This window comes from Mesoplodon bidens (assembly GCF_964165515.1).
Source record: "Mesoplodon bidens genome assembly, contig: HAP1_SCAFFOLD_312, whole genome shotgun sequence".
NCBI lineage: Eukaryota > Metazoa > Chordata > Mammalia > Artiodactyla > Ziphiidae > Mesoplodon > Mesoplodon bidens.
The window spans coordinates 265,369-292,302 of NW_027672635.1; the positions used below are offsets into that span (position 1 = coordinate 265,369).

A 26,934-nucleotide genomic window follows, 5' to 3' on the forward strand; every position below is an offset into this window, starting at 1 on the left:
AATCCTAGCCACAGCAACTAGGCAAGAAAAAGAAATAAAGGATACCCAAATTGGAAAGGAGGAAGCAAAACTGACTATTTGCAGATGACATGATACTTTATGGAGAAAACCCTAAAGACTCCACCAAAAAACTGTCAGAACTAATAAATAAATTTAGTAATGTTGCAGGATACAAAATTAACAAAAATCTGTTGTGTTTATATACATTAATAATGAACTATTAGAAATTAAGAAAACAATCCATTTACAATAGCATCAAAAAGAATAAACTACCTAGAAAAAATCTAACCAAGAAGGTAAAAAACTTGTACTTGGAAAACTACAAGGTATTGATGAAAGAAATTAAAGATGACAGAAACATGAAAAAATACACCATGCTCATAGATGGGAAGACTTAGTACTGTTAAAATGTCCATACTGGACACCAAGGGGGGAAAGTGGGGGTGGGGGTGGGGGTGTGATGAATTGGGAGATTGGGACTGACATGTATATACTAATATGTATTAAATGGATAACTAATAAGAACCTGCTGTATAAAGAAATAAATAAAATTCAAAAACAAAGTCCATACTACCCAAAGAAATCTACAGATTTAATGCAATCCTTATCAAAATACCCATGACATTTTTCATAAAACTAGAATAATCCTAAAATTTGTACAGAGGATCCTGGGGATTTGTGCAAAGGATCCTGAATAGCCAAACTGATTATGAGAAAGAAGAACAAAGCTGAAGGTATAACACTCCCTGATTTTAAACTACACTACAAGTCTACAGTAATCAAAATTGTACGGTAATAGCACAAAAACAGACACAGATCAACAGAACAGAGAGCCCAGAAATAAATCCATATTTATATGGTCACTTAATCTATGACAAAGGAGACAAGAATATACAATGCAGAAAAGACAGTCTCATCAACAAATGGTGATGGGAAAACTAGACAGCTACATGCAAAAGAATGAAACTGGACCACTAGCTTACACCATCTACAAAAATCAACTCAAAATGGATTAAAGACTTGAACATAAGACCTGAAAACCACAGAACTCCCAGAAGAAAACATAGGCAGTAACTTCCCTGACAACAGTCTCAGCAATATTTTTTTGGATCTGACTCCACAGGCAAGGGCAATGAAACCAAAAATAAACAAATGGGACTACATCAAACTAAAAAGCTTGTGCACAGCGATGGAAACCATCAATGAAACAAAAAGGCAATCTACTGAATGGGAGAGGATATTTGCAAATCTAGTAAGGGGTTAAGATCCAAAACATATAAAGAACTCATGTAACTCATTATCAAAAAACCCCAAACAGGGCTTCCCTGGTGGCACAGTGGTTGAGAGTCCGCCTGCCGATGCAGGGGATATGGGTTCGTGCCCTGGTCCGGAAAGATCCCACGTGCCGCGGAGCGGCTAGGCCCGTGAATGGCCTGGGGAGGGAGACACGATAAAACACATTTGGTCAATCAGTCTTACTGAACAGAAGTCCAGTTTTTCGTCTCACTGACACCCAATGATCCTGTATCCCCAGATAACTCATTTTTCTGAAGTCAACACATTCTCCATTGCTCGTGGAGATCGCCCTGCCCCTAGCCCTGTGCCAGGAGCTCCTGACTTACAGGAGTTCCTGTCTGGCCTGCGCCTTGCTGCCCTCAAGGACTTGACTGAGGCCTGGAGAGAATGATTTACAGGAGGAAACAAAAAGCCGATAATAGCAGTGAGAAGCCCTCCCATCCACACAGCACTTGTCCAATTTCAGAGAGCTTTCATATCCACGATCTCATATCATAGCCATAGATAATCAAAGGATAGGTAGTTTGGTGCTGACCAAAGTCAAAATCAGGACACTGCTCTGTCCCAACAGGGAAACATATTTGAAATCAGGACTATGAACCCTCATGCTCATGGTACTTGTAACTTCTTGTTTGTCTCTTTTATCTGCAGGTCCAGTGACAACTTTCTTTGCCAGGGGAGATGGAAGTGGGCTGTTAGATTGGTGCTGAAGGGAAGAAGTTTGGAGGGAGGGCCCCAGGTGGGCAGCGTACTTCCAAGGGAGTTACTGAGCCTTCTTTTTCCTCCTCCTCCTCTTATACAGATCCAAGTTTGGAATAAAGAAAGCTGCTTCTCTGAGAACACTTACCAGTGCTCAGCTTGGTCCAAGGATAAGAAGAGAGTCAGAAACAAGTAATTCTGAACATGTTAGTGGAGAATTCTCCTAAAGTCCCAAGCCAAAGTCTGTTTCATTGTCTGGGTTGGAAAGTGAGATAGATTCATTTATGGATTTCTGCCAGCACTCTCAGGAAGAGGCTGGATGGCTTTGGGGTGTATACAGACATGTATGCATACATGTGGTGGAGGAGACTGTCTGATTTGAGGCATCTAGGAGGAGACAGATGTGTGGGTGCACACACACCTTCCCCAGAATCTTCCCAAATCAGTAGCTGAGGTGTCGGAGCTTTCATAATTAGAGAGTCATACCTTTGGATTATTTATGGCTCCCTGTCAACATATCTTGAATACATGTGCCCTTGTTACCACGTATATTATCACATAAATTTCAAAACTCAAACTTCCCCAGCATCTGATCTGTATCCTCAAATTGTGCTCCTTCCCCACCTTCCCATTCCTGCTCTGTTGAGAATCTCAGATAGACTCCCGTTTACTTTCTGTGGTTTGTATTAGGACATAGTTTGTCTTTTCAAATACATCACTATATGTCAAATAAGCTCTTTCCAATCATGTACACCATAATATTTGCAAGGGATTAAAACACATCAATTTGTGTAATTCCATGAGTTCATAATGATACTAAAAATTTAAAAAAAGTTGATTGGTCAACATTAGAAGATCCAGTGAATTGACTCCTTGTGTTGAAAATTAGTAAATGAAGGGAGAGAATCAAGCATTTCTTCTGCTTTTCCTATACAAACAGTACCACTGGGTAAGCAAAATTTAGGGGAAGGAAAAGCTTGCTTTCATAGAAATAGTCCAGCAAGTAAGTGAAGAAGAAATGATAGAATTAGAATATCACCTCATGATAGAATTAGAATGTGACCTCTAATGAATTAACGAATTTAGACATTGACTACCAATGACTGGTAACATCACAAAATGAAAGGCAACCAGATGGTATACGCCTCTTGATGGAAGTATAAAATATCAGCTATCATGAAATCTGATCAAAGTTCTAAATCCCACAATGTATTCGCGAGAAACACAGAGAATAGCAGAACATGTTCAACTAACAGTGTAAAAAAAAAAGACGACATTTATGAGACAATCAGAAATCTGAATACTGACTGGTTACATGATGATATTAAATAATTGTTATCATCTTTTTTTAGGTGAAATAGTGCCATTGTAGCTATGTTAAAGAAAGAACCCTTATCTTTTAGATATTTAGAAATAAATATTTACAGATAAAATAATACAATGTCTGGGATTTGCTTCAAAAATAATACAGGGGCGGGAGTTAGGGGTAGTGGGTGGGCATATAAATGAAACAAGATGGCCTTGCATTGAAGCCAAGGGATGGGAACATGGGAGTGCATTATACTCTTTTGTCTACTTTTGTATATACTTGAAATTTTCCAAAGAAAAAGTTTTTAATAAAGAAAAACTAACACTTTTCTGAATATTCTGACCATCTTGTCTTAAGGGACAGCCACCGCCCTCCCACCCCTTGAGATCGTTATCCTAGGGAGTCTCCCCGAATTGAAATACCCAAGTAACATTAATTCATCAGCCTCTCTTTACAAACTAGTATAAAAGATTATTTCCTGGATTGTTTTTACCCCTGAAAATACTGAGTCCCTGAGGGCAAAGGGCAAAGAAAACCCTGCAGGATGGAAAAGGAAGGGCTGAGCATGGGAAGAAGAAAGGGAAGAACAAATTTTGCCTTTATTACAATTTTCCCAGGGCCTTCACTAGTTGGCACATGCATCTTCTTTGTGTGGGTTTTACTAAGAGAACTTTCACTGGAGGCATGAAAAATATGTTTAAATTGCGAAGTCTCAGGTTAAAATTTCACAAAGCATCCCCTTTTATGTTGTCAAAGGCTAATATAAATATTTTCAGAAGCGGGCTCAGTGAGCCAATGATGAGACCACTTGGGTGGAGCTAGGGCACAGTTGTGTCTGAACCTGGGAACAGTCTAGACCTGTCCATAGGACTACAATGACATGGAAAGCAGGAGAGAGTAAAGAGTCACATCAAGTGCTCATGAGTATAGCTTTTTATAGCAGATCTCTGGAAGAACACCAAGAAACTGGTTGCCTCTGGGGAGGGAAGCTGGGGCACTTGGAATAGGGTGGGAGGAGAAAAAACATTGTAGGACTTTATCGTCATAGCCAGGTTATACTGTGGTTAGTGCCTTAGTATGTATGATGAGATTTGCAAGCAGCCTTTTGTTTACGTAAGTGACTGTACTTTTTATGTTGAAATGAGACAGGAGACAGATGTGTGTTTGTTTCTGGGTTCCTTGGCTGGGCCATCAGCTGGCACTACCTGCTGTTTGCATATTTTCTTGATCCTCCCTCCCCCTTGCCTCCCTGCCCCACCCTAAGCTCCCAGAATCTAATTAGGAGTAGATGGTCCCCAGAAGGAGAAAACTAGGATTTGAATAGTTGTAGTGTGACTTGTATAGGTGTGACATGGTATTGGACAAAGGTCCAGTTCTCTCACAGTCGTCTAATAGCAGAGGCAGTGAACACTATCTTTGATGGCTCCTATTTTACCTTAAATATTCAGGTGAATTCTGTGGTTTATGATTGACATTGTAAGTTACTATTAGAAACAAAGTGCCTCTGTGTTTATGCTGTGGTTTTTGTTTTGTTTTGTTTTTTCGGTACGCGGGCCTCTCACTGTTGTGGCCTCTCCAGTTGCGGAGCCTTGCAGAGCCCAGGCTCCGGACGCACAGGCTCAGCGGCTATGGCTCACGGGCTTAGCCGCTCCGCGGCATGTGGGATCTTCCCAGACCTGGGGCACGAACCCGGGTCCCCTGCATCGGCAGGCGGACTCTCAACCACTGCGCCACCAGGGAAGCCCTATCCTGTGGTTTTTAAGTATCCCTGCACACTCTGCCTGTCTCTAGAGTATTAAGTCCAGTTGCGCTGTTTTTTCCCTCTTTGTTTATTGAGGTTATTATTTACTTGCATTAAAATGTACCAATTTTAAAGGTACAGTTTGATTAATTTCGGTAATTGTATACAAGGTGTAACCACCACCACGACCCAGATATAGAAAAGTTACTTACCCTTTAAAAGTTTTCCATCCCAATTTGCCCCAATTCAGTTTTGAGACACTTTATTGAGTTTTACTGCTTTCTGTAACATCGACTCTCCGGGTGATTTAGGAAAGTCACTTTACCTCTCTGGATGTGTTTTTGCTTTTATAACATGAAAAGTGCCAGAACAAATTTGTTACCAAGGGCCCTTGCAATCCTTTCAGAAAATGAGGGGGTAGGGTAAAGGGCGGGAATCTCAGCCTTGCGTCCTCATTCTTCACATGGCACACGCATGTGGCAGATCCTAGTGGGAAAAGCCTGTGCTCGCATCAGAGAGAATTAGGTTTCCATCTCCTCTCTTGCTAGTGTGTATGTAACCTTTTGTAAGCATCAGCTTTCTCATCTCCAATATCAGGCTTATTAACAAGGCCTATTTGTTTACTGTTGTTGTGAGGATGAACTGAGATGCACCGGCAGCCTTAAATGTTAGTTGGTATTTGTATTATGGCATAATATAAAGGCACTGCATTCAACCATCTCAGTCACTACACGTTTATGCAGGCTGATTCTCACAGCCAAAACAGACGCACAAAGTACACCCACCCATTTACCCACCTGGGGAAGCCCGAAGCCTCCCTGCCTGCCTTCCTTACGGGGCTCAGAGAAAAGCTGCGCATGCGTGCACGTGCTTCCAAAGAGCCTCGCTAGGGGGCGGAATGGGAAACAGGAAGTTCTAACGCCTGTCGTACAAGCGCGACGTAAAGCGGGTCTGCTTTATGGCACCCTGCTTCCGCCGTAAAGCGCCGTTGGCAAGCCCGCGTGAGTGGGTTGACGAGACTACTTCCGGGTGCAAAACGCGATTCTTGGAGGTTGGCTGAATTGCCGTCTTCCCCATGGGCAAACGCGGGAGCCGGAGCCGGAGCCAGAGCCAGCTGCTCAGCTCCCTAACTAAAAAGCAGAAGAAGCAGAAATCCCTTAGATAAGGGATTTCGGCGAGGAGCATCCCTTCTATGACACGTATGGAGAGGCAAGGCTGGGACCGGCGCTGCCGGCGTCCTTTCCCGGTGGGAGCCCGCGTGTCCCCGCGTTTGGTCCGCCGGTGCCCCGGGGGTAGTGACAGGGCAGCTCCCGCCGCGTCCCACGCTGCCCCGGCGCCGGCCTAGCTCGCCCGGGGATCCTGACGGCTTCCCGCCTGAGATGGGGTTCTTCACCGGACTTCCTACCCTTTGTTGAGCCTGTAGTTTTATGCTAGACGGCACGCCTCCCGTGTGGCGACTGGGCGGAGATTTTATAAGCTTGTTTTCGTTTTATATGCTTTTAAAGAATTGCTTGGGGGCTTCCCTGGTGGCGCAGTGGTTAAGAATCCGCCTGGCAATGGAGGGGACAGGGGTTCGAGCCCTGGTCCAGGAAGATCCCACATGCCGCGGTGCAAGTAAGCCCGTGCGCCACAACTATTGAGCCTGCACTCTAGAGCCCGCGAGCCACAGCAGCTGAGCCAGGGTGGTGCAACTACTGATGCCCGCGAGCCTAGAGCCCCTGCTTTGCAACAAGAGAAGCCACCGCTCGCCGCAACTAGAGAAAGCCCGGGCGCAGCAACGAAGAGCCATAGCAGGCAAAAATAAATAAATTAAATAAGTTAAAAAAAATAGAATTGCTTGGGACCCTCGACATCACCTATGTATTCAGTGACCATGAGGAAACTAATGTTTGGGTAGTTGTGGGTTCCTCTATAAGTGTCCAGACTCTCAGTTATGATCTTAGTGCTCATCCCACCCCTTTGGGCTGCTTTATCAACAGTTAGAGGGATAATCTACTTAAGGAATTTGCTAGAAAAGGTGAACCCCGAGGGCTTGTATTTGCCAAAATTTCCCATCTTTTGGATGAGAGCCTGTTACTGTGTGACTGTAGTATTTGTCATGTGGTCTTGTTAGACCTTTTCATTCGTCTATTATTATCTATTTGGCATATCCTTACAAAACCTGTCCAAATGCATATGGAGTTTTTAACTTGACAATAGATATAATGTATTTATAACGGTATAGTCTGTCATGTTCATTTAAAGTTGTATCATTAGGCTTTTCCTAATTGCTACATACTAGCAGTTAAAGTTTAACATTGCCTGTTTCTTCTCAGGGTTTCCAGAAAGGAAGCAAAACCACAGACTTGTCAACTGGTAATGCTTTATACCTTCTTTATGATAGTAGATTCTGGACGGTTACTTTTTTTTTTTTTTTTTTTTTTTCTTTTTGTGGTATGCGGGCCTCTCACTGTTGTGGCCTCTCCCGTTGCGGAGCACAGGCTCCGGACGCGCAGGCCCAGCGGCCACGGCTCACGGGCCCAGCCGCTCCGCGGCATATGGGATCCTCCCAGACCGGGGCACGAACCCGTATCCCCTGCATCGGCAGGCGGACTCTCAACCACTGCGCCACCAGGGAGGCCCTGGACGGTTACTTTTAAGATTATATATGGTAATAATGTTTGGCTACATTTCCACTCTTTCTGATTTTAGATGTAAGCTATATTTTAGTAATATTGCTTAGTTTTAAGTGCAGATGTCTGTTAAGATGCCATTGTGATAACTAATATAGTATAGAGTAGGAAACTGTCCTGAGAGAGTAGCCTGTTAGAACCTGTTAAGGAGGCTTACCAGAGGGCTCTTGGTGAATCCTAAAAGGGAATGTTATGTTTGCTTAACATAAAATAGAGTGCAAAATCATCAAAGGTCTTATTTCATTACCACGGACTCAGAAATAAAGTACACTTTTTTGTTGTAAGTTTTCCTGTTGCTCCTTTAAAGGTGCCAAGTGGCTGACACATAGGTTAGATCGCCTTATAACCTAAAGCTCCATGTGTTTAGTTTGCTGTCTTCCCACGTAGAACATTAGCAGTTCAAAGAAGAGGAAGAGCTTCTAGAATCATAGCTAGATTAGCTGTTTTAAACAAATTTGGTGCTAGGTTTGGTTGAATAGATAGGATTGCATATTTGCAGAAAAGCTGGTTTTTATTTAGAAAAGTCTGAACTTGGTTCCACTGTGGGCCTGATGATAGTCGTGGGGTAGCAACAAGAACAATATAATTTTTGTTTTTAAAATCCCCATTTTCCTTTTAGTCAGAGGGTTTAGATACTTCCAAGTTCTGAAAGTGAAGCATAGAGTGAACCAGAACAAGTTTCTGGTTACAACAGACTACTTGCCACGTTAAAGGATGTTTCCAAGGAAGATGAGGAGGAGGAAGAGGAAGAAGACAGTGTTATAGATGAGACAGAAATGAATCTTGAAGACGGCGATAGTGACATTGTTGTGGAGGAAGAGACGGCAGTAGAGTCTACTGACATGCGGAAGAGTAAGTGTCTTTGATGTGGGTTTATCATCTTTGCAGGGACCACAGACAGATTGCCCCAGGGGCAGGGTGCCTTGTACCATAGAGCTGGGTGAAAGCACATGGATTCAAAGCAGAGATTCTTAACATTGTTGGGCTCTGTGATATCTTCAAGAATCTGATGAAAACACAGGACCCTCTGGCCATAAAAATGCAGAAATGACGTTTTTGCTTATGATTTCCAGGATTTCATCAATCCTACTTCAAATTCCCCTGATTGAGAGGAAAGGGAACATAATTCTGTTTTTGTAATGGTCTCAATTTATGAAAGAGATGATTGTTCCTGCCTTAGAGGAACCAAGTTTAGTGGAAGATAGACATAAAATATACAAAACTTTTCAAGCATCAAATCTGAATGGAACCGATAAATATAAGGTGTTAAAGAGGTGCAAAGTGGTCACATGCTGCCAGGGTACATGAGGGGAGGCTTCAGAGAAGAGCTGGGATTGAAAGCTTAAAGGAACTCTGTCTCACTCGAACATCTAGGTGACTATTTTTTTAAAAATTATTATTAATTTATTTATTTTTGGCTGCATTGTGTCTTTGTTGCGGTGCGCCGGCTTCTCACTGTGGTGGCTTCTCTTGTTGTGGCGCACGAGCTTAGTTGCTCTGCGGCATGTGGGATCTTCCCAGACTAGGGCTTGAAACCACGTCCCCTGCATTAGCAGGCGAATTCTTAACCACTGTGCCACCAGGGAAGTCCCTATAGGTGACTTTTTAATTTAACTTTAAAATCAACTTTATTGAAGTATGAATTACATTCAACAAGGTGTACCCATTTTAAGTATGTAATTTGATGAGTTTTGACAGATGTGTCTGTCTATATTGTCATCGCCAAAGTCAAGATACAGAACACTTCCAATACCTGCAAAAAGTTCCTTCTTGTCCTTTTACAGCCAGTTTCCCAGGCCTGGCATCAGGCAACCACTGACATGCTTTCTTTCACTATGTATTAGTGTTTTCTATTCTAGAAATTCATTTGAATGGAAGCACACAATAAGTACCCTTTTGCATGTGGCTTCTTTGGCTCCTCATGTTGTTGTGACTCATCCGTGTAGTTCATATTAGTAATTCATTTCTTTTTATTACTGGAATAGTAGTCCATTGTCTGAATATATCTGGGTAACTTTTTATATTCTGTTATCTTAATGCCTATTTGCCTTACTGTATTTTTGTCTCTACTTTAAGGTGTCACACACCATTCTTAGTATTTTCATTCATCACTTGTACTCGGATAAAAAAATCATTGCCTCAGACTTAGGGACTTTTTAAATTTTGTTGGTTTTCCATTTTTCTATCATGTTTTAGGTTTTTAAAAATGAAAAGTTTGGTTTTTTAAATTATAAAAGTAATATATATTTACTGTAAAAATTTAAGAGGGTAATATAGTTAACGTATATCTCCTCCACCCTGGGATGAACACCTTTAACATTTTATAGAACCTTCCAGGCTACTTTTTTATGGATATATGAGTGAATATATATTTGTGTGTATGTGCATAATGGCCTCATACATTTCTGTAAGTTACTTTTTTCTTTAATGATATAACGTGTGTAACTGTGGGTTCACATTAGCTTAATCACATAGTATATTCCATTGTAAATAATATGTGGTAATTTAATTAGTACCCCTTCGATAGAAATGACGAAATCATTTTTTCTAGTTATTTGTTATATCAACGCTGATTTGAACATCTTTACATGTACTAGGTCAGCAGTCAAGCTCGGTTTTGAAACTTATGTCTTCTACCTGAATTTGCTTAAAAGTAAATGATAGCCTAAGGAATTAGATTTCATTTGTCAACAGAAGTGTAATTATATTTATGAGTAGTAAATAATTTTACAAAATGTTTTATCAAAACTGCAGATGCGGCCTTACCTGCTGACCCTAAGGGAAAAGATGGGCACGGGCCACCTGGCACAGCAGAGGAATCCCCAGAGGAGTTTACAGATGCAAAACATGAGTCACTCTTTAGCCTAGAAACCAAGTTTCTCGAAGAGGAAAGAGGAGGCAACTGTTCTCTGAAAGCATCACAAGGTCAGAGCACAGCTCATGTTGTTTGAATTCAGCTGGTGCTTAGTATGGGTGGTTGTGGTCTAATACCTGTTAAATCTCTTGTTATTGGAATGAGCAGTAATAGAAACAGATAGTTTAGCAGCTAGATGTAGAGCTGGAAAGAAATGCTTCTCCGAGATCTTTTGTGTTTTTCAGGGTTAGGCAGTGTTGCGAGTGGGCGTGGCTGTTCATGAGGACAAACAGTTGAACAATGATAGCAGGGAAGGCCAGTTCCTCAAAGCTCACGATCCACAGCTGGGGTCAGGGGAAGACTTCTGATTTTCTTCCCCAAGCAGGGAAGGGAGAGAAAGAGGAGAAAAGTACTTTGCATTTTTCTGTCTATCCTTCACTTGCTCTTCCTTACTGGAGCAGTAATTTTACAGATTTGTGAGACCTGGCAGTGGCTAATCTGATTGGTCCTTATTACTAGGAAGCACCTCAGAAGCCAGAAAGCTCCACCCTGTCTCCCCAGTCTCTCTCTTTATTTTTGGCTGCATTGGGTCTTTGTGGCAGTGTGTGGGCTTCTCACGGTGGTGGCTTCTCTTGTTGTGGAGTGCAGGCTCTAGGCACGCGGGCTTCAGCAGTTGTGACACGCAGGCTCAGCAGTTGTGACACATGGGCTCAGTAGTTGTGGCTCACTGGCTCTAGAGCTCAGGCTCTGTAGTTGTGGTGCATGGGCTTAGTTGCTCCACGGCATTGGCAGGCGGATTCTTTTTTTTTTTTTTTTTTTTTGCGGTACGCGGGCCTCCCACTGTTGTGGCCTCTTCCGTTGTGGAGCACAGGCTCTGGACACGCAGGCTCAGTGGCCATGGCTCACAGGCCCAGCCGCTCTGCGGCATGTGGGATCTTCCCGGACCGGGGCACGAACCCGTGTCCCCTGCATCGGCAGGCGGACTCTCAACCACTGCACCACCAGGGAAGCCCGGCAGGCGGATTCTTAACCACTGTGCCACTGGGGAAGTCCCCATAGGCGACTGTTTAATTTAACTTTAAAATCAACTTTATTGAGGTATGAATTACATTCAACAAGGTGTACCCATTTTAAGTATATAATTCGATAAGTTTTGACAAATGTGTATATTTATATTGTCATCGCCAAAGTCAAGATACAGAACACTGGGCCATGCCTCTGTCCCCATGACTGTTACTTAGACAAGCCTGTGGTAGGCTGAGGCAGGGCTTTGCTGTCTCTCAGGTCCTGTGTCTTAGCCTGTGCCTGGGTGGGCACGTCAGGTTGGTCTCATTCTGGGTCCTGACTGCCTTTTTTGGTCCCAGTGCCATTCTTCAACCAGCGGTGCCACTGAAGTTGAAATTTTAATCCTCATTTGGTTCTGTTAGCTATTCTAGACAAGAGGAAGAAGTAGCAGGTAGAATTTGGGCAAAAACCGCGTTCTGAACTCAAAAAAAGTTAAAAAAAAAACCCTGGAGGAAACATTAGGAGGCTTGACTATCCTAAAGTTTCTCTGGTTGTTTGGTCTGTACTGATATATTATCACCTAGAATTCTTATTTCCTATTGTTCACCTTTATCTTAGGTCTTAATATAAGGTGCACTGCATTTGAAGTTTTACTACCTGGGTCCCTGAATGGGTCATTTAACTTTGCTTCTTACATGAGTGGGGCTGGAAGAGAAGGTTGGGTGGCCAGTGCAGAGCACTGACCCTGCCATTTTGATCATTTGTTCACCTCAGTTGAGTGTTGAGCATTTACATTTGTCTTCCAGTGCAGGTTAAATCAGACGTGGTACCTGCCCTCAGGGATCTTGCAGTCTAGTTAGGTGAGGTAGGACATGCACATATATGTGTTGGTGTGGATAACTGAGGGCAGGGTGGGGCGCTTGAGAGAAAGTGATGACTGTCTATAGGGGACCAGAGATGGCTTCTTTGGAGCCAGAACTGTGCCTGACACAGTAGGCTCTTGGGAAATAGTTATTTATTGTGAGTCAGGGGGTAACATTCAACAGATACTATTTGGATATATAGAAATGCGGTGAACAAGAGGATAGAATTTTCAGTTAAAGGAAGGAAAGCCACAGTGGCAGAAGAATTTGAGAGCCATGTAATTCAAAAATTACATTAGAGAGGTAGGTTAGAGGTGTATGTTGAATTTCAGTCCAAGAAGTTTCTTCAAAGGTTTTTGAGGTGGGGAATAATGTGATTAAAGAAATGCTTTAGGGAGATGAACCTGTCAGAAACTTTTAAGCTCTGGACTGGGATAAATGATGGGGAAAGTTGATGGGGAAAAAGATGAGTTAACATCATGAAAACAGGATGTCATTCACAGGGGAAGACTGGAAAATCCCTGTCATTTGCCCTAAGTGTTCTAATATTCTTTATTTCTGAATTAGATCCATTTGCACAACATGTAAACAAAGAACTGAAAGAAAAAGAAATCCAGGCTGTTGCCACAAATCCCAAAACTACCCACCAGCTAAAAGTAAGCAGTGGTCTTGGGTTTTAGTGGTCTCCCTGAATGTATGATACACACCCGTGGCAGATGGCTTGATAGGGAGCAAGATAGAGGAAGACTGGAAGAGCCCAGTAAGGCACAGGCATAGCTAGAAAAGGCACTGGGAAGCTGGAAGGTGGGGACCAATAAGATAAGAATGCTTTGGAGACAGGTACACCAGGGTTTAGACCAACGTCTGCAAGGGGCTATCTCATGACCTAAGGCAAGTTAATCTACCTTTTTAATCTTCACTGTTCTCATCTGTTAGAGGGGGACAGTAATGCCTGCATCAAAATAAAGTAATTTAGTTTACTGGAAGACATGTACAAAGTGTTCAGTCAGACAGTAGCTACTGCTGTTCATTTGTTTGAAATATCTGAGATAAGTTCACACCTAAATTATTCAGTATGGAGCAGTTTTTGCTTCTTTTTTCGGTGATTTTTTTTTTCACCACTGATGCTATTCATAAGAATTGGTCATCCTTGTTTCATTGAAATTTTTATTGAGGTAATAATTATAGATGCAGTTGTAAGAAATAATACAAGGGTATCCCATGTGCCCTTTGCCCGGTTTCCCCCAATGGTACCATCTTACAAAACTGTAGTACAATATCACAAGTAGGAAATTTCCACTGATACAACCTACCTGTCTTATTCAGATTTCCTCACTTTTGCTCCTGCTCCTTTGTGTTATTTAGTTCTATACTGTTTTATCACGTGTAGGTTGCCCTGGCCACCACCACAGTCAACATACAGAGCATTTCCAGCACCATCAAGATCCCTCCTCTTCCCTGGTGCCATTTTATAACCACACCCACCTCCCTTCCCCCATTCCTAACCCTTGGTAACCGCTAATCTGTTCTCCATTTCTATAATTTTGTTATTTCAAAAGCGTTATATAAATAAAATCATACAGGTTGGCTTTTTTTCACGCAGCATAATTCCTTGGAGATTCATCCCAGTTGTTGGCATATATCAATAGTTAATTCTTTTTTATTGCAGAGGTCATCCTTTCTTTATTGCTAAGATCAGCAGTTTTGTGACAGTGCAAAAATTCCCAAACTGGTATTCCACAAAATACTATTCTTTTCAATTCTAATATATGTCTCCCCCCCAAAAAAAAAATCCAAAACAACAACAAAAACCTTGTTCCACGTCCAAGTAAATTTGGAAAACTCTGGGTCAAACGAAGTGGAACGGAGTCCTTGTTACAGGACTCAGCAGAACCTTTAGTGTCCGATCTGCATGTGACTCTCCCTGAGGGGGATTAGGTTTTGTGGTGGTTACCGAAGTTATTTGACCGTTGGGCCCCCTTTTCTTTTGTCTAGAGTAAATTTTGACTTCCTACAGTGTGGTCCACAGGACAGTTTGTGACCCACTGATCTAGTGAAGAGCTCACAAGGTTTCTAAAGTCAGAAACCTTGGGGTCTAACCCTTAGTTCTGTTCTCCTGTTTGTCTGAATCCTATAACCTCTGAACCTCAGCATTTCCTAAACTGCAAGAAGAGCATTATAGTGTTTAGCTTGTAAGGTTGTTGTGAGGATAAAGTGAGAGGATCTGTAAAAGGATCTGTGAAAGGCCTTGGTAAATTATAAAGCACTATATGAATGTAAGGTAGTATAATTCATTTCTAACTTAGTTCTTGATCATTTCTCCCACAGTGGCCCATCCTGGGCCAGCTTGCCTTTTCATCCAGGTTTCAACAGTTGGAAACCTTTAAACCCCCAAAGGACATTGACTTAAAGTCACTTCATCTCCAGAAGCCTCTGGAATCCACCTGGATCAAGACCAACAGCCAGTTCCTCTCTGGTCCCCCAAATTCAAGTAGCCCCTTCACACCCCTCCAGAAAGAGCTCTTCTTAATTATGAATTCTTACCGGGACCTGTTCTACCCAGAAAGGACTGCCCTGAAGAAAGGGGAAGAGATCCGCCACGTGTACTGCCTGCATGTGATAAACCACGTTCTCAAAGCCAATGCCCAGGTGCTTGCCAACAACAGCAGATGCCGAAGCCAGAAACTTGGGTTGGGTGATGATGATGACTTCAGGGACCAAGGGCTAACGAGGCCCAAGGTGAGTGGCAGCAGCAGAACTTTGCCCTCAGGGAGGCTGTAAGGCTCTAACATATGGGTCCTGGCACTTAGCAGGTTCTCAGACGGTTTAATGATTGGAATCATGAATGAGTCCAAGAATGAGCATATTAGATAGGCCAGGTAATGTCACAGCAGTGCTGCAGACAGCTCAGTGGACCGTCTCTAACAGCAGATGTAACTGGAAAGTGGAGTAGGAGGTACCTCCATGATAATTCTCTCCTTAAAGATAAACCCTGATCCTACATAAGTAACACTCCACTATAAATGTCTTCTTTGTGATTGTCAGAGCTGGATGGGACCTTAAGGAGCCTTTTATTCAATCCCTACATATTACACCTGTGGACAGAGACCCAGATTCGTAGAGGACCTTGCTAAAGAGAACCAGAGAAAAAGTAGCAGAGACAGGACTAGAACCAAGGATTCTCTTCACTAAGCCACATAAATATGTAAACCTTGGAAAACAAAATCCCTGTTTTGGCATTGTATCCTTATTACTGCTTAAAGTGATGATTACATTTATGTGGCTCATAAGCCTAAGCTCCAGTGGACTGGGAGCTTACGTCGTTGAATTCTGTCTACATTTTTCATGATGTGCTGGAGCTAGATACTGTGCCACCCATACCCCCTTACCCCTTAGCCTCTGTGTCTATATTGAAGAAGCCTCATCTTCTTAGATTCTTCTCATTGGGCTTAATAGGATTTTAGGATTTTGATACTGATATGGCTCTTAGAGATTTCTTAGTCCAACCCTCTTGTTTGATAGTTGGGGAAACCAAAGCCTAGACACTTACTTAGTGTGACAGCCGGGACAGTAACTTGGCCCTCTTCAAAACTGATCCATCATCCCTGCACTGTACCAAACTGAATCACTACACCCCTCTGGCTGTGCTGGTTGCCTTTCTGAGAAACTATCTCAGAATCTTGAACATCAGGATAATAAGATTATCTGTTTCCATTTAGAATTGCAAAATAGAATATGAGGTAGATTACCCATGAATCACATTCAGAATTTGGTGAACTGCCTGATCTGACTGGGGTTATATCCATTGACTGTATTGTTTACACAAGGGTAGTTAGAAGGTAATCATTTGTTAAGCATCTTCTGTTTTTTTCCTCAACAGTTAAAATTGAGCACTTTTGGAAATGTTTGGAAAACTGAATCCTATATTTCCCATTGAAATATCATCTTATTTCAGAAATCCTTTATCATCATTTCTGAAAAATGTACTAGGAAATGTACTAGAAAAGTAATGATGCTTTAGTCCTTTCCTTACTAACTTTATTCTCTACTTAATACATCTAATTCATTTGTTCAGCATATTCCTTGGGTCTTACGGATCAAAATACTGAACTAAGTTCTGTGGGAGACAGAAATGAGTAACATTTCTTGTCCTCAAAGAGCTTTGTGTGTTTATGCCCTTGGGTTTTTGCTAATGGACACCTCTGTTAACGGCATTGACTTACCTCAAAGAGTATTTCTGGGCTTCCCTGGTGGCGCAGTGGTTGAGAGTCCGCCTGCCGATGCAGGGGACACGGGTTCGTGCCCCAGTCCAGGAAGATCCCACATGCCGCGGAGCGGCTGGGCCCGTGAGCCATGGCCGCTGAGCCTGCGCGTCCGGAGCCTGTGCTCCACAGCGGGAGAGGCCACAACAGTGAGAGGCCCGTGTACCGCAAAAAAAAAAAAAAATTCTACATTCTGCTTAAGAATTAACCCCTCCCCCACCCCAAGGAGCCATGAGATTGAAGTCCATAGGACATGGTGCTGTGGGTCGGAAAGATGCTCAGTCTTCAGTACTGAGCCAGGTCCTATGTAAAGGGGGTGACACGGATGTGGTCCTTGGCCAGGGGCTGTGGAACGGAGGGCTCCTTAGGTCCCCAGCAGGCTCACCTCGAGCTGTCCTTCCTTCCCCTTGCCCCTCCAAGGCTGCCCATCACTCCCTCCACAGGTGCCGATAGTGGTGCCATTCCGGGAAGCTGCTTTGCGGGTGGTACAGCTCTTCATCAGTCTTCTTGAGGGCGACAGCAAGAAGAAAATAATTGTAAGCAACAAAAAGAGGTTTAATGGAGAGTATGGCTCAGATCCCAAGGAGAGACCACCCAACCTGAAGAGGCCTGAGGATTATGAAGCTGTATTTGTCGGCAACATCGATGACCACTTCAGGACTGGTAATTCCTCCTTGTCAAAACTGAGACCCTGAGGGACCTGAGGTGTGAGGTGCACATAGCTGGAAGCTAGAAGCCTGGAATTAGGCATTCTTTCAGAGGGTCACTGTCTCAGCCTCCTAGCAGAACCAGGACGCATTTGAGACCACTCGTCTGCCAGGGGAGAGTCTTGCCTTGGCTAATGGGGTACATACTTGGCTAATGGGATGGAGTGTCTGTGAAGGCATGTATGAAAGGCACCTGCATGTTTATAACAAATGTCTCAGCATGCCTATAGCTGGTAGCTCACAGTCAATGCTACAGGGCTTCTTGGGGGAGTTGGAGCTGATGGGGCTGGGTGGGTCAGTCTGGGGAAGATGAATAAACTAGAGCATCTGTACGTAATGGACTTCCCTCCTGCCTGCCATGTGGAGTGCCCACACCTGAATTATCTCCACTCTGGACTTACTGACTCCCACCCAGCTTTGCACATTTTTGCTTGTTTGTCATTCAGCTCCCATGTACTTGGTTGCTTGTTCATTGAAAAAGTTCCTGGAAAATATTTATTAGTCACGTATGCCCATTTACCACTTATTAAGCATCTACTATGTGCCAGGCACTGTTAAGCTGGAGATATGGAATTAAAAGTTACTGTTAAGCAAGTCCAGCCTTAAGACAAATCAGACAGTATGGGATGAGATGTCTTACGGTTAGAGGATAGTGGGTGTTCTAGTTAAAAGTATTTAAAGCAAATATCCTTACTCAAAATGGGCTCAGGACTGTTAGGGAAGGCCTTCTGTTGGAGGTACCATCCATACTAAGTTGAAACCTGAGTCAGATTTAGCCAGGTACAAAGTGGAGCGATGAGAGTGGAAGAAAAAGTTTCAGACAGGAAATGGCAAGTGTGGAGGCATCAGGGTGAATAAACCGGCATGACTTAGGATTCAGAGGCTTTAGCATGGCCAGAGTGTGCAGTGCAAGGGGATTAGAGCTTATGGTTAGTTTTAAACATATGCAGGCGGCCAACAAGGAGCTGATAAATCAGTCTTTTGTTTAATTGATATATAATTGACATATTAGTTTCAGGTGTACAACATAGTGATTCAATGTCTATATACCTTACAAACTTATCGCAGCAATAAGTAAAGTTACCGTTTGTCACCATACAAAGTTAATGCAATATTATTGACTATATTCCCCATGGCATACATTGGATCCCTGTGACCTGTTCACTTTATAACTGGAAGTTTTATACCTCCTGATCTCCCCCATCCATTTTGCCCACCCTCCAACCCCGCCCTCCCTGCTGGCAACCACCAGTCTGTTCTCTGTATCTATCCGTCTGGTTTTTTGTTTTTTAGATTCCACATATAAGTGAAGTCACATGCTGTGGATATTTGTCTTTGTCTGACTTATTTCACTTACTGTGATACCCTCAAGGTCTATCCTTGTTGTCGCAGATGGCAAGATTTCATTCATTTATGGCTGAGTAATATTCCATTGTGTGTGTGTGTGTGTGTGTGTGTGTGTGTGTGTACCCACCACATCTTTATCCATTTGTCATCTGTGGACACTTAGGCTGCTTCCATATTCCATATTTTGGCTATTATAAATGTTTCACTGAACGTAGGAGTGCATATATCTTTTTGAATTAGTGGGTTTTTTCTTTGGATAAACACCCAGAAGTTGAATTGCTCAATTGTATGGTGATTCTATTTTTAATTTTTGAAGAACATCCATACTGTTTTCCATAGTGGCCGCACCAATTTACATTTCCACTAACAATGCACACGGGTTCCCTTTTCTCCACATCTTTGCCAGCATTTGTTATTTCTTGTCTTTTGGATAAGACCTATTCTGACAGGTTTGAGGTGATATCTCATTGTGGTTTTTTTTCTCTCTGTGCTTTGGTTAATAGCAACTTATAATACATGGTGGCTGTAAGAATTTATAACTCCAAAATCACAGCCTATCATTTTATATTATTTCATTTTGATCACAGCACTTACTAGCCACCTGATACATTCTTCTTTTTTTTTTAAATTGGAGTAGGTATAGTTGATTTACAATGTTGTGCTCATTTCTGCTGTATGGCAGTGACTCAGTTATACACATATATACATCCTTTTTTATATTCTTTTGCATTACGACATATCCCAGGAGATTGGATATAGTTCCCTGTGCTATACAGTAGGACCTTGTTGTTTACCCATTCTAAAGGTAATAGTTTGCATCAACTAACCCCAGACTCTCAGTCCATCCCTTTCCCCACCCCTGACCTTGGCAACCACAGGTCTGTGAGTCTGTTTCTGTTTTGTAGATAGGTTCATTTGTGCCATATTTTAGATTTCATATATACGTGATATCATATGGTATTTGTCTTTCTCTTTGACAGACTCCTCTTAGTATGATAATCTGTAGTTGCATCCATGTTGCTGCCAAATGGCATTATTTTGTTCATGTTTATGACTGAGTAGTATTCCATTGTATATATGTATCACATCTTTATCCATTCATCTGTCAATGGACATTTAGGTTGTTTCCATGTCTTGGCTATTGTGAATAGTGCTTCTGTGAACATAGGGGTGCATGTATCTTTTTGAATTATAGTTTTGTCCAGATATATGCCCAGGAGTGGGATTGCTGGATCATATGGTAATTATATTTTTAGTTTTCCAAGGAAACTCCATACTGTTTTCCATAGTGACTGCACCAACTTACATTCCCACCAACAGTGTAGGAGGGTTCCCTTCTCTCCACACCCTCTCCAGCATTTGTTATTTGTAGACATTTTAATGATGGCCATTCTGACCAGTGTGAGATGGTACCTCATTGTAGTTTTGATTTCTCATTGTGATTTTGATTTGCATTTTCCTGATGACTGATGTTGAGCATCTCTACATTTGACTGTTGGCTATCAGTACGACTTCTTTGGAAAAATGTCTATTCAGGTCCTCTGCTTTTTTTTTTTTTTTTTTTTTTTGCTGTACGCGGGCCTCTCACTGTTGTGGCCTCTCCCGTTGCAGAGCACGGGCTCTGGACGTGCAGGCTCAGCGGCCATGGCTCATGTGCCCAGCCACTCCACGGCATGTGGGATCCCCCCGGACCGGGGCACGACCCCGTGTCTCCTGCATCGGCAGGTGGATTCTCAACCACTGCGCCACCAGGGAAGCCCCCTCTGCTATTTTTTAATTGGATTGTTTGGGGGGTTTTTTTTGCGGTTTTTTTTTTTTTTTGCAGTACGCGGGCCTCTCACTGTTTTGGCCTCTCCCATTGCGGAGCGCAGGCTCCGGACACGCAGGCTCAGCGGCCATGGCTCATGGGCCTAGCCGCTCCGCGGCACGTGGGATCTTTCCGGACCAGGGCACGAACCCATATCCCCTGCATCGGCAGGCGGACTCTCAACCACTGTGCCACCAGGGAAGCCCTGTTTGGGGTTTTTTGATAATGAGTTACATGAGTTCTTTATATGTTTTGGATCTTAACCCCTTACTAGATTTGCAAATATCCTCTCCCATTCAGTAGATTGCCTTTTTGTTTCATTGATGGTTTCCATCGCTGTGCACAAGCTTTTTAGTTTGATGTAGTCCCATTTGTTTATTTTTGGTTTCATTGCCCTTGCCTGTGGAGTCAGATCCAAAAAAATATTGCTGAGACTGTTGTCAGGGAAGTTACTGCCTATGTTTTCTTCTGGGAGTTCTGTGGTTTTCAGGTCTTATGTTCAAGTCTTTAATCCATTTTGAGTTGATTTTTGTAGATGGTGTAAGCTAGTGGTCCAGTTTCATTCTTTTGCATGTAGCTGTCTAGTTTTCCCATCACCATTTGTTGATGAGACTGTCTTTTCTGCATTGTATATTCTTGTCTCCTTTGTCATAGATTAAGTGACCATATAAATATGGATTTATTTCTGGGCTCTCTGTTCTGTTGATCTGTGTCTGTTTTTGTGCTATTACCGTACAATTTTGATTACTGTAGACTTGTAGTGTAGTTTAAAATCAGGGAGTGTTATACCTTCAGCTTTGTTCTTCTTTCTCATAATCAGTTTGGCTATTCAGGATCCTTTGCACAAATCCCCAGGATCCTCTGTACAAATTTTAGGATTATTCTAGTTTTATGAAAAATGTCATGGGTATTTTGATAAGGATTGCATTAAATCTGTAGATTTCTTTGGGTAGTATGGACTTTGTTTTTGAATTTTATTTATTTCTTTATACAGCAGGTTCTTATTAGTTATCCATTTAATACATATTAGTATATACATGTCAGTCCCAATCTCCCAATTCATCACACCCCCACCCCCACCCCCACTTTCCCCCCTTGGTGTCCAGTATGGACATTTTAACAGTACTAAGTCTTCCCATCTATGAGCATGGTGTATTTTTTCATGTTTCTGTCATCTTTAATTTCTTTCATCAATACCTTGTAGTTTTCCAAGTACAAGTTTTTTACCTTCTTGGTTAGATTTTTTCTAGGTAGTTTATTCTTTTTGATGCTATTGTAAATGGATTGTTTTCTTAATTTCTAATAGTTCATTATTAATGTATATAAACACAACAGATTTTTGTTAATTTTGTATCCTGCAACATTACTAAATTTATTTATTAGTTCTGACAGTTTTTTGGTGGAGTCTTTAGGGTTTTCTCCATAAAGTATCATGTCATCTGCAAATAGTCAGTTTTGCTTCCTCCTTTCCAATTTGGGTATCCTTTATTTCTTTTTCTTGCCTAGTTGCTGTGGCTAGGATTTCCAATAATATGTTGAATAAAAGTGGCAGAAGTGTGCATCCTTGTCTTCTTCCTGATTTTAGAGGAAATGCTTTCAGCTTTTCACCACTGAATATGATGTTAGCTGTGGGTTTATCGTATATGCCTTTGCTAGGTTGAGATACGTTCCCTCTATACCCACTTTGTCAACCCATCCTTGCATCCCTGGAATAAATTCTACTTGATTATAGTGTATGGTCCTTTTAATGTATTGTTGGATTCAGTTTGCTAATAATTTGTCAAGGATTTTTGCATCTGTGTTTATCAGGCATAGTAGCCTGTACATTTCTTTTTTTGTGGTGTTTCAGTATCAGGGTTATGTTGGCCTCATAAAATGAGTTTGGAAGTGTTTCCGCCTCTTCAGTTTTTTGAAATATGTTTGAGAAGGATAGGTATTAAATCTTCTTTAAGTATTTCGTAGAATTCACCATGAAGCTCTCTGGTCCTGGTCTTTTGTTTTTGGGGAGCTTTTTGATTACTGATTCAATCACATTACTAGTAATTGATCTATTCACATTTTTTCTTCATGATTCAGTTTTAGAAGATTGTGTGTTTCTCGGAATTTATGTATTTCTTCTAGGTTATCTGACTTGTTGGTGTATAATTGTTCGTAGTAGTCTCTTATGATACTTTGTATTTCTGTAGTGTCAGTTATAGGTTCTCTTTCATTTCTGATTTTATTTGGGCCCCTTCTCTTTTTTTCTTATTGAGTCTGACTAAAGGTTTGTTAATTTTGTTTATCTTTTCACAGAACCAGCTCTTAGTTTCATTGATCTTTTTTTTGTCTCCATTTCATTTATTCAGTATTTCTCATCTGACTTCTATTATTTCCTTCCTTCTTTGTTGGAAGTTTTTTCCTTTCAGCATATTTGAACATATCATGCCATCTCCTTCTGGACCACAAAGTTTCTGATGAAAAATCAGCTGATATTCTTATGGGGATTCCCTTGTCTGTAATTAGTTGTTTTTCTCTTGCTGCTTAAGATTCCCTCTTTACCTTTGACTTTTAACGTATTAATTATAATGTGTCTTGGTATGAATCTCCTTGGGTTCATTTTGTTTGGGACTCTTGGTTCTTGCTGGACCTGAATGTCTGTTTCCTTCACCAGGTTAGGGACATTTTTAGCCATTATTTCTTCAGATAAGTTTTCTGCCCCTTTCTTTCTCTGTCCTCCTTCTGGGACCCCTATAATGTGGGTGTTAGTGCCCCTTTCTCTCTCTTCTTCTGCGACCCCTTAACACCGATGATAGTACACTTGATGTTGTCCCACAGTTCCCTTAAACTGTCCTCATATTTTAAAAATATTTTTTCTCTTTGCTGTTCTGTTGGGGTGATTTCTGCTACCTTGTCTGCCAGGTCACTGATCTGTTCTTTTCTACCATCTAGTCTGCTGTTGATTCCCTCTAGTGTATTTTTCAGTTCAATTATTATAATCTTCAGCTGTGTGAGTTCTGTTTAGAACTTGCTTATATTCTGTCTCTTTCTTGAGTTTCTCACTGTGTTCGTTCATTCATCTTCCAAGTTTGGTGAGCATCTTTAGGACTATGACTTTGAATTCTTTATCGGATAAATCACTTACATCTGTTTCATTAAATATTTTTTCTGGGGTTTTATCTTGTTCCTTCATTTGGAACATGTTCCTCTGCTTCCTCATTTTGCTTGACTCTCTGTCTTTGTTTCTGTGTATTATGCAAAACAGTTACTGCCCCGTCTTGAAGGAGTGGCCCTGTGTGGGAGATGAACTGTATTTTTAACTTTTTCCTAGTTCTTGGTCATCTTATAAACTCTCTCTGTTTGTTTCACTCCCATGGAGTCTAGAAATGCAGTCCCACCCCCATCTGCCTGAGCCTGGTGCTCAAGGAGTGTCCCCTGTGTGGGCTACATGCGATTGTTGCCTCAGGTCATGTCCCGCGAGTGGCATGAGATGGGGTAGGCGTGGCTGCTCGTTGTCCATGTTTGTCAGTGCTGCACACAGGCAGTGCAGGGCCGTGGGGTAGGGGGTACTCACCCACCACCACTGTTAGCAACTTAGAGTGAGAGTGCAAAAAAGTGGCACCCACCAGTGCCATCAAGGTAGAGGGAATTTGTAAAAATGGCATCTGCCAGCATTCTGTCCCCAGAGAGAGTCCCAGCCAACTTCTGCCCCTCTGGTAGATGCTTTAAGATTAGCAAGTGAATCTCCTTCACATATGATCTGGGCTCTTTACAGACTGCTACTTGTTGCTTAGGAAAGAGATGTGGGCAGGAAATATAAATTTTTGTGATGATAATGTTAAAGCCATAATTAGTGAATATATTTATCCAAAGCTTTATGTAGAGTGAAAGAGAACTTGTGGGTGAATCCAGGGATTTGTTGAAGAGCTCTTTGAATATGGAAAAATAGATAAGAACCAGGTCAGTAATAGAAGTAAGTGTTAAAGTGATAGAAACCACCAGTAAGGAAAAGAACATTTCAAGGAGGGTGTGCTTATGCATTCGTGACAAGAAACACTAAAGTGCCATTGAATTGGTAACTGAGAGCTGTTGGTGACCTTGGCAAGAGTCATTTCAGTGGTGTCCTGAGACTCAGAGGCAGATTGCAGTACATTAAGGAGTCAGTGGGAGATTTTAAAGTAGAGATAATTTTTTGGAAGGTTTGCCAGTGAAGGAAAAGAAGAGGGTGGGAGCTAGAAGGGACCGTAGATGCAAAGGAGGGATGATGATGATGACGATGATGATTTTAATAATTAAAGCAGTTTGAGCACAATTACATGCAAAGGGGAAGATGTGGAAGGTACAAGGGGAGGCTGCAGTTGGAGAGGGTGGAAGCTAATGGCTTGGTGGTGACTCATGAACTGATGTGTGCTTGGCTGTTTTGTGTATAGGGGTGGCAATACTGCAGAGAAGCATCTGACTTTATGCCCCCTTCTATTCGTCAGACATCCTCATTGCCTCCCCCCTGGGCTTGAGGACCATCATTGGTGGAGAAGGAGAGAAGAAGAGAGATTTTGACTTTCTGTCTTGTATTGAGCTTCTCATCATTGATCAAGCTGACATTTACCTGATGCAGAACTGGGAGCATGTCTTGGTAATGCTGGTCATTAACATTTAGAGACAAGAAGCTCAGTGGTTTGAGTCTGAAATGGTTATTAAAGTCCAGATTAAAACTCAGCTTGGAAATGGAAATATTCCACATTTTCCAATTTGAAAACGGGAAATGTTGTCCCCTCTTCTACCCACAAGTTGGTCAGTAAAGTATCCAGAAAGATTAAAATTCTTGTCAACATTTTCAAATCTCCAGAAAAGATTTCTTCCCCTTAAAAGTTGCTTCTAGTAATAGACCAGTTTAGTGTGGTTGGTTGGTTGGTTGGTTGGTTGGTTGGTTGGTTGACTGATTGAAATCCCTCCTCACCAGGAATGTTTTTATCTAAAATAGTTCCTCCTATTTATGCTCGTTCTCTTTTGTTTGGTCTTCAGTGGAGATGGGAAAACATTGCTCATGATTTCTTAATTTGTGATGTTTTACAGAGAAACGTAAGATGTTTTTGTCCCCCTACTGTAATTTGTAGTATAATTTTTTTCTCCCTCTCAACATACTCTGCAATGTTTTGGGGTTTAGGATTGTGCTTTGGAACAATCCTCATCACAGAACTATAGGTTTATTTTTATAAGGCATGTGAGCATTTACCTTTTCTACAACCCCAGGACTTGGAGTAAGTTTGGGACAGATAAAGGGGAGTCCTTATTTATAAAGTAGGGAATAAACTTATGGTACTTGTGACCCTTCAATATACATTACAAGGTAAAAATATGATTAAAATAGAACAGGCATGTCGATGGTTGAGTCATCTTTATTTTGAGCAAAAGGCACATGTAGTCACTCAGGGAATTTTCTAACGTTTTGGGAACCAAGTCATGGAAGGACAGCAGCTCTGTTTTCCGTGTCATTTCCCTTCTTGTCCAAGTCCGGAACTGAGTTGCTTACAGAGTGACCAGAGTGGCATTTCAGAATTTCCTTGAAAAGAAATATTCTGTATAGGTCGCATCTTGATCCTTTTTGAGAGATCCACAAGGTGGCCAGTTTGAGCTTTTCTTCTTGTTCGCTTGACTCTGGGCAAGTCACTCACCCATCTGAGCCTGTTTTCTTGCTGTAATTTGGGAGATGATAGTATCTACTTCATGGGGTTAAATAAGATGATGGGCTTATAGAGAGGTTAGCAACGCCCAGCAGGTAAGTGTTCAATAAGTATTAATGGAGTATTACTTCTGCTCAAAGCAGTTGATGAGCCACATGAACCTACTGCCCTTGGACTCACATGGGGTGGACTTTTCTCGAGTGCGCATGTGGAACCTCAATAATCGGTCCAAGTACTATCGTCAGACGCTGCTGTTTGGGGCCCTGCAGGATGCCCAGATCAACTCTGTGTTCAACAAGTACTGCGTCAATGTGCAAGGCCAGGTGGGTTCTCTCCTTCTTTCTCTGAATTTTCATGAAGTATTGTGTATTGTTTGGGTCATGAGGCAGAAGGAGAGGACAGCATTTGGTCAACAATGGGGATAGCTCACTTCCTAATGTTCTCACTGACACCTGGCAGGTGGCTGTGAGGAACGTCCCGATGACAGGCTGCATCAGTCATGTCCTGGTGCAGCTCCCACATGTCTTCCCGAGGATGGAACCTGAAAACCTAGCTTCAGTGATTGATGCCAGGTACCCTCCCCTGTCCCATTGGATCCCTGGGGGTCACAGAGAGGGATTTTACTTGGGCATTCAAATTTAGAATTGTATTCCACGTTGGCTTTCTTAGTTACTGTTTACGAAATGAAATGAGATAACTGAATCCAATCATGCCA

At 42.0% G+C, this 26,934-nt stretch overlaps 1 pseudogene across 1 annotated transcript; it reads left to right on the forward strand.

Moving 5' to 3' along the window:
- The first annotated feature begins 3,094 nt into the window (after window positions 1-3,094).
- LOC308609864 (U3 small nucleolar RNA-associated protein 25 homolog) lies at window positions 3,095-26,934 on the forward strand (annotated as a pseudogene). Its single transcript has 11 exons — window positions 3,095-3,101; window positions 6,665-6,839; window positions 7,361-7,400; window positions 8,337-8,569; window positions 10,472-10,642; window positions 13,007-13,095; window positions 14,768-15,178; window positions 17,145-17,364; window positions 24,969-25,171; window positions 26,360-26,542; window positions 26,679-26,934. The product of its transcript is annotated as a U3 small nucleolar RNA-associated protein 25 homolog (transcript).